We start from the raw sequence: 7,117 nt of genomic DNA, 5'->3' as shown, positions 1-7,117 counted from the left end.
GGGCCAGGCCAGCAGGAGCAGTGTGCAGGGTCAGGCCAGCAGGAGCAGTGTGCAGGGTCAAGCCAGCAGGAGCAGTGTGCAGGGTCAGGCCAGCAGGAGCAGTGTGCAGGGCCAGGCCAGCAGGAGCAGTGTGCAGGGTCAGGCCAGCAGGAGCAGTGTGCAGGGCCAGGCCAGCAGGAGCAGTGTGCAGGGTCAGGCCAGCAGGAGCAGTGTGCAGGGCCAGGCCAGCAGGAGCAGTGTGCAGGGTCAGGCCAGCAGGAGCAGTGTGCAGGGCCAGGCCAGCAGGAGCAGTGTGCAGGAGCAGTGTGCAGGGCCAGGCCAGCAGGAGCAGTGTGCAGGAGCAGTGTGCAGGGCCAGGCCAGCAGGAGCAGTGTGCAGGGCCAGGCCAGCAGGAGCAGTGTGCAGGAGCAGCGTGCGGGGCCAGGCCAGCAGGAGCAGCGTGCGGGGCCAGGCCAGCAGGAGCAGCGTGCGGGGCCAGGCCAGCAGGAGCAGCGTGCGGGGCCAGGCCAGCAGGAGCAGCGTGCGGGGCCAGGCCAGCAGGAGCAGCGTGCGGGGCCAGGCCAGCAGGAGCAGCGTGCGGGGCCAGGCCAGCAGGAGCAGCGTGCGGGGCCAGGCCAGCAGGAGCAGCGTGCGGGGCCAGGCCAGCAGGAGCAGCGTGCGGGGCCAGGCCAGCAGGAGCAGCGTGCGGGGCCAGGCCAGCAGGAGCAGCGAGCGGGGCCAGGCCAGCAGGAGCAGCGAGCGGGGCCAGGCCAGCAGGAGCAGTGTGCGGGGCCAGGCCAGCAGGAGCAGTGTGCAGGAGCAGTGTGCAGGGCCAGGCCAGCAGGAGCAGTGTGCAGGAGCGGTGCGCAGGGGCAAGCCAGCAGGAGCAGTGTGCAGGGCCAGGCCAGCAGGAGCAGTGTGCAGGAGCAGTGTGCAGGGCCAGGCCAGCAGGAGCAGCGTGCAGGGTCAGGCCAGCAGGAGCAGCGTGCAGGGTCAGGCCAGCAGGAGCAGCGTGCAGGGTCAGGCCAGCAGGAGCAGCGTGCAGGGTCAGGCCAGCAGGAGCAGCGTGCAGGGTCAGGCCAGCAGGAGCAGCGTGCAGGGCCAGGCCAGCAGGAGCAGCGTGCAGGGCCAGGCCAGCAGGAGCAGCGTGCAGGGCCAGGCCAGCAGGAGCAGCGTGCAGGGCCAGGCCAGCAGGAGCAGCGTGCAGGGTCAGGCCAGCAGGAGCAGCGTGCAGGGTCAGGCCAGCAGGAGCAGCGTGCAGGGTTAGGCCAGCAGGAGCAGTGTGCAGGGTCAGGCCAGCAGGAGCAGTGTGCAGGGTCAGGCCAGCAGGAGCAGTGTGCAGGGCCAGGCCAGCAGGAGCAGTGTGCAGGGCCAGGCCAGCAGGAGCAGTGTGCAGGGCCAGGCCAGCAGGAGCAGTGTGCAGGGCCAGGCCAGCAGGAGCAGTGTGCAGGGTCAGGCCAGCAGGAGCAGTGTGCAGGGTCAGGCCAGCAGGAGCAGTGTGCAGGGCCAGGCCAGCAGGAGCAGTGTGCAGGGCCAGGCCAGCAGGAGCAGTGTGCAGGGCCAGGCCAGCAGGAGCAGTGTGCAGGGCCAGGCCAGCAGGAGCAGTGTGCAGGGCCAGGCCAGCAGGAGCAGTGTGCAGGGTCAGGCCAGCAGGAGCAGTGTGCAGGGCCAGGCCAGCAGGAGCAGTGTGCAGGGTCAGGCCAGCAGGAGCAGTGTGCAGGGCCAGGCCAGCAGGAGCAGTGTGCAGGAGCAGTGTGCAGGGCCAGGCCAGCAGGAGCAGTGTGCAGGAGCAGTGTGCAGGGTCAGGCCAGCAGGAGCAGTGTGCAGGGCCAGGCCAGCAGGAGCAGTGTGCAGGGCCAGGCCAGCAGGAGCAGTGTGCAGGGCCAGGCCAGCAGGAGCAGTGTGCAGGGTCAGGCCAGCAGGAGCAGTGTGCAGGGTCAAGCCAGCAGGAGCAGTGTGCAGGGTCAGGCCAGCAGGAGCAGTGTGCAGGGCCAGGCCAGCAGGAGCAGTGTGCAGGGTCAGGCCAGCAGGAGCAGTGTGCAGGGCCAGGCCAGCAGGAGCAGTGTGCAGGGTCAGGCCAGCAGGAGCAGTGTGCAGGGCCAGGCCAGCAGGAGCAGTGTGCAGGAGCAGTGTGCAGGGCCAGGCCAGCAGGAGCAGTGTGCAGGAGCAGTGTGCAGGGCCAGGCCAGCAGGAGCAGTGTGCAGGGTCAGGCCAGCAGGAGCAGTGTGCAGGGTCAGGCCAGCAGGAGCAGTGTGCAGGGTCAAGCCAGCAGGAGCAGTGTGCAGGGCCAGGCCAGCAGGAGCAGTGTGCAGGGCCAGGCCAGCAGGAGCAGTGTGCAGGGCCAGGCCAGCAGCAGCAGTGTGCAGGGTCAGGCCAGCAGGAGCAGTGTGCAGGGCCAGGCCAGCAGGAGCAGTGTGCAGGAGCAGTGTGCAGGGCCAGGCGAGCAGTGTGCAGGAGCAGTGTGCAGGGCCAGGCCAGCAGGAGCAGTGTGCAGGGTCAGGCCAGCAGGAGCAGTGTGCAGGGTCAGGCCAGCAGGAGCAGTGTGCAGGGTCAGGCCAGCAGGAGCAGTGTGCAGGGTCAGGCCAGCAGGAGCAGTGTGCAGGGCCAGGCCAGCAGGAGCAGTGTGCAGGGCCAGGCCAGCAGGAGCAGTGTGCAGGGCCAGGCCAGCAGGAGCAGTGTGCAGGGCCAGGCCAGCAGGAGCAGTGTGCAGGGTCAGGCCAGCAGGAGCAGTGTGCAGGGCCAGGCCAGCAGGAGCAGTGTGCAGGGTCAGGCCAGCAGGAGCAGTGTGCAGGGCCAGGCCAGCAGGAGCAGTGTGCAGGGCCAGGCCAGCAGGAGCAGTGTGCAGGGTCAGGCCAGCAGGAGCAGTGTGCAGGGCCAGGCCAGCAGGAGCAGTGTGCAGGAGCAGTGTGCAGGGCCAGGCCAGCAGGAGCAGTGTGCAGGGCCAGGCCAGCAGGAGCAGTGTGCAGGAGCAGTGTGCAGGGTCAGGCCAGCAGGAGCAGTGTGCAGGGTCAGGCCAGCAGGAGCAGTGTGCAGGGTCAGGCCAGCAGGAGCAGTGTGCAGGGCCAGGCCAGCAGGAGCAGTGTGCAGGGTCAGGCCAGCAGGAGCAGTGTGCAGGGTCAAGCCAGCAGGAGCAGTGTGCAGGGTCAGGCCAGCAGGAGCAGTGTGCAGGGCCAGGCCAGCAGGAGCAGTGTGCAGGGCCAGGCCAGCAGGAGCAGTGTGCAGGGTCAGGCCAGCAGGAGCAGTGTGCAGGGCCAGGCCAGCAGGAGCAGTGTGCAGGGTCAGGCCAGCAGGAGCAGTGTGCAGGGCCAGGCCAGCAGGAGCAGTGTGCAGGGTCAGGCCAGCAGGAGCAGTGTGCAGGGCCAGGCCAGCAGGAGCAGTGTGCAGGAGCAGTGTGCAGGGCCAGGCCAGCAGGAGCAGTGTGCAGGAGCAGTGTGCAGGGCCAGGCCAGCAGGAGCAGTGTGCAGGGCCAGGCCAGCAGGAGCAGTGTGCAGGAGCAGCGTGCGGGGCCAGGCCAGCAGGAGCAGCGTGCGGGGCCAGGCCAGCAGGAGCAGCGTGCGGGGCCAGGCCAGCAGGAGCAGCGTGCGGGGCCAGGCCAGCAGGAGCAGCGTGCGGGGCCAGGCCAGCAGGAGCAGCGTGCGGGGCCAGGCCAGCAGGAGCAGCGTGCGGGGCCAGGCCAGCAGGAGCAGCGTGCGGGGTCAGGCCAGCAGGAGCAGCGTGCGGGGCCAGGCCAGCAGGAGCAGCGTGCGGGGCCAGGCCAGCAGGAGCAGCGTGCGGGGCCAGGCCAGCAGGAGCAGCGTGCGGGGCCAGGCCAGCAGGAGCAGCGTGCGGGGCCAGGCCAGCAGGAGCAGCGTGCGGGGCCAGGCCAGCAGGAGCAGCGTGCGGGGTCAGGCCAGCAGGAGCAGCGTGCGGGGTCAGGCCAGCAGGAGCAGCGTGCGGGGTCAGGCCAGCAGGAGCAGCGTGCGGGGTCAGGCCAGCAGGAGCAGCGTGCGGGGTCAGGCCAGCAGGAGCAGCGTGCAGGGTCAGGCCAGCAGGAGCAGCGTGCAGGGTCAGGCCAGCAGGAGCAGCGTGCAGGGTCAGGCCAGCAGGAGCAGCGTGCAGGGTCAGGCCAGCAGGAGCAGCGTGCAGGGTCAGGCCAGCAGGAGCAGCGTGCGGGGTCAGGCCAGCAGGAGCAGCGTGCGGGGTCAGGCCAGCAGGAGCAGCGTGCGGGGCCAGGCCAGCAGGAGCAGTGTGCAGGGTCAGGCCAGCAGGAGCAGTGTGCAGGGTCAGGCCAGCAGGAGCAGTGTGCAGGGCCAGGCCAGCAGGAGCAGTGTGCAGGAGCAGTGTGCAGGGCCAGGCCAGCAGGAGTAGTGTGCAGGAGCAGTGTGCAGGGCCAGGCCAGCAGGAGCAGTGTGCAGGAGCAGTGTGCAGGGTCAGGCCAGCAGGAGCAGTGTGCAGGGTCAGGCCAGCAGGAGCAGTGTGCAGGGTCAGGCCAGCAGGAGCAGTGTGCAGGGCCAGGCCAGCAGGAGCAGTGTGCAGGGTCAGGCCAGCAGGAGCAGTGTGCAGGGTCAAGCCAGCAGGAGCAGTGTGCAGGGTCAGGCCAGCAGGAGCAGTGTGCAGGGCCAGGCCAGCAGGAGCAGTGTGCAGGGCCAGGCCAGCAGGAGCAGTGTGCAGGGTCAGGCCAGCAGGAGCAGTGTGCAGGGCCAGGCCAGCAGGAGCAGTGTGCAGGGTCAGGCCAGCAGGAGCAGTGTGCAGGGCCAGGCCAGCAGGAGCAGTGTGCAGGGTCAGGCCAGCAGGAGCAGTGTGCAGGGCCAGGCCAGCAGGAGCAGTGTGCAGGAGCAGTGTGCAGGGCCAGGCCAGCAGGAGCAGTGTGCAGGAGCAGTGTGCAGGGCCAGGCCAGCAGGAGCAGTGTGCAGGGCCAGGCCAGCAGGAGCAGTGTGCAGGAGCAGCGTGCGGGGCCAGGCCAGCAGGAGCAGCGTGCGGGGCCAGGCCAGCAGGAGCAGCGTGCGGGGCCAGGCCAGCAGGAGCAGCGTGCGGGGCCAGGCCAGCAGGAGCAGCGTGCGGGGCCAGGCCAGCAGGAGCAGCGTGCGGGGCCAGGCCAGCAGGAGCAGCGTGCGGGGCCAGGCCAGCAGGAGCAGCGTGCGGGGCCAGGCCAGCAGGAGCAGCGTGCGGGGCCAGGCCAGCAGGAGCAGCGTGCGGGGCCAGGCCAGCAGGAGCAGCGTGCGGGGCCAGGCCAGCAGGAGCAGCGTGCGGGGCCAGGCCAGCAGGAGCAGCGTGCGGGGCCAGGCCAGCAGGAGCAGCGTGCGGGGCCAGGCCAGCAGGAGCAGCGTGCGGGGTCAGGCCAGCAGGAGCAGCGTGCGGGGTCAGGCCAGCAGGAGCAGCGTGCGGGGTCAGGCCAGCAGGAGCAGCGTGCGGGGCCAGGCCAGCAGGAGCAGCGTGCGGGGCCAGGCCAGCAGGAGCAGCGTGCGGGGTCAGGCCAGCAGGAGCAGCGTGCGGGGTCAGGCCAGCAGGAGCAGCGTGCGGGGTCAGGCCAGCAGGAGCAATGTGCGGGGCCAGGCCAGCAGGAGCAATGTGCGGGGCCAGGCCAGCAGGAGCAGCGTGCGGGGTCAGGCCAGCAGGAGCAGCGTGCGGGGTCAGGCCAGCAGGAGCAGCGTGCGGGGCCAGGCCAGCAGGAGCAGTGTGCGGGGCCAGGCCAGCAGGAGCAGTGTGCGGGGCCAGGCCAGCAGGAGCAGTGTGCAGGGCCAGGCCAGCAGGAGCAGTGTGCAGGGCCAGGCCAGCAGGAGCAGTGTGCAGGGTCAGGCCAGCAGGAGCAGTGTGCAGGGTCAAGCCAGCAGGAGCAGTGTGCAGGGTCAGGCCAGCAGGAGCAGTGTGCAGGGCCAGGCCAGCAGGAGCAGTGTGCAGGGTCAGGCCAGCAGGAGCAGTGTGCAGGGCCAGGCCAGCAGGAGCAGTGTGCAGGGCCAGGCCAGCAGGAGCAGTGTGCAGGGCCAGGCCAGCAGGAGCAGTGTGCAGGGTCAGGCCAGCAGGAGCAGTGTGCAGGGTCAGGCCAGCAGGAGCAGTGTGCAGGGCCAGGCCAGCAGGAGCAGTGTGCAGGGTCAGGCCAGCAGGAGCAGTGTGCAGGGCCAGGCCAGCAGGAGCAGTGTGCAGGGCCAGGCCAGCAGGAGCAGTGTGCAGGGTCAGGCCAGCAGGAGCAGTGTGCAGGGTCAGGCCAGCAGGAGCAGTGTGCAGGGCCAGGCCAGCAGGAGCAGTGTGCAGGGCCAGGCCAGCAGGAGCAGTGTGCAGGGTCAGGCCAGCAGGAGCAGTGTGCAGGGCCAGGCCAGCAGGAGCAGTGTGCAGGGTCAGGCCAGCAGGAGCAGTGTGCAGGGCCAGGCCAGCAGGAGCAGTGTGCAGGGCCAGGCCAGCAGGAGCAGTGTGCAGGGTCAGGCCAGCAGGAGCAGTGTGCAGGGCCAGGCCAGCAGGAGCAGTGTGCAGGGCCAGGCCAGCAGGAGCAGTGTGCAGGGCCAGGCCAGCAGGAGCAGTGTGCAGGAGCAGTGTGCAGGGCCAGGCCAGCAGGAGCAGTGTGCAGGAGCAGTGTGCAGGGCCAGGCCAGCAGGAGCAGTGTGCAGGGTCAGGCCAGCAGGAGCAGTGTGCAGGGCCAGGCCAGCAGGAGCAGTGTGCAGGAGCAGTGTGCAGGGCCAGGCCAGCAGGAGCAGTGTGCAGGAGCAGTGTGCAGGGTCAGGCCAGCAGGAGCAGTGTGCAGGGTCAGGCCAGCAGGAGCAGTGTGCAGGGCCAGGCCAGCAGGAGCAGTGTGCAGGAGCAGTGTGCAGGGCCAGGCCAGCAGGAGCAGTGTGCAGGAGCAGTGTGCAGGGCCAGGCCAGCAGGAGCAGTGTGCAGGAGCAGTGTGCAGGGTCAGGCCAGCAGGAGCAGTGTGCAGGGTCAGGCCAGCAGGAGCAGTGTGCAGGGTCAGGCCAGCAGGAGCAGTGTGCAGGGCCAGGCCAGCAGGAGCAGTGTGCAGGGTCAGGCCAGCAGGAGCAGTGTGCAGGGTCAAGCCAGCAGGAGCAGTGTGCAGGGTCAGGCCAGCAGGAGCAGTGTGCAGGGCCAGGCCAGCAGGAGCAGTGTGCAGGGCCAGGCCAGCAGGAGCAGTGTGCAGGGTCAGGCCAGCAGGAGCAGTGTGCAGGGCCAGGCC

The sequence above is a fragment of the Phyllobates terribilis genome, unplaced genomic scaffold, assembly GCF_046119375.1.
Source record: "Phyllobates terribilis strain yellow unplaced genomic scaffold, ASM4611937v1 Scaffold_11__3_contigs__length_659146591, whole genome shotgun sequence".
Lineage (NCBI taxonomy): Eukaryota > Metazoa > Chordata > Amphibia > Anura > Dendrobatidae > Phyllobates > Phyllobates terribilis.
This window is presented reverse-complemented; position numbering follows the sequence as displayed.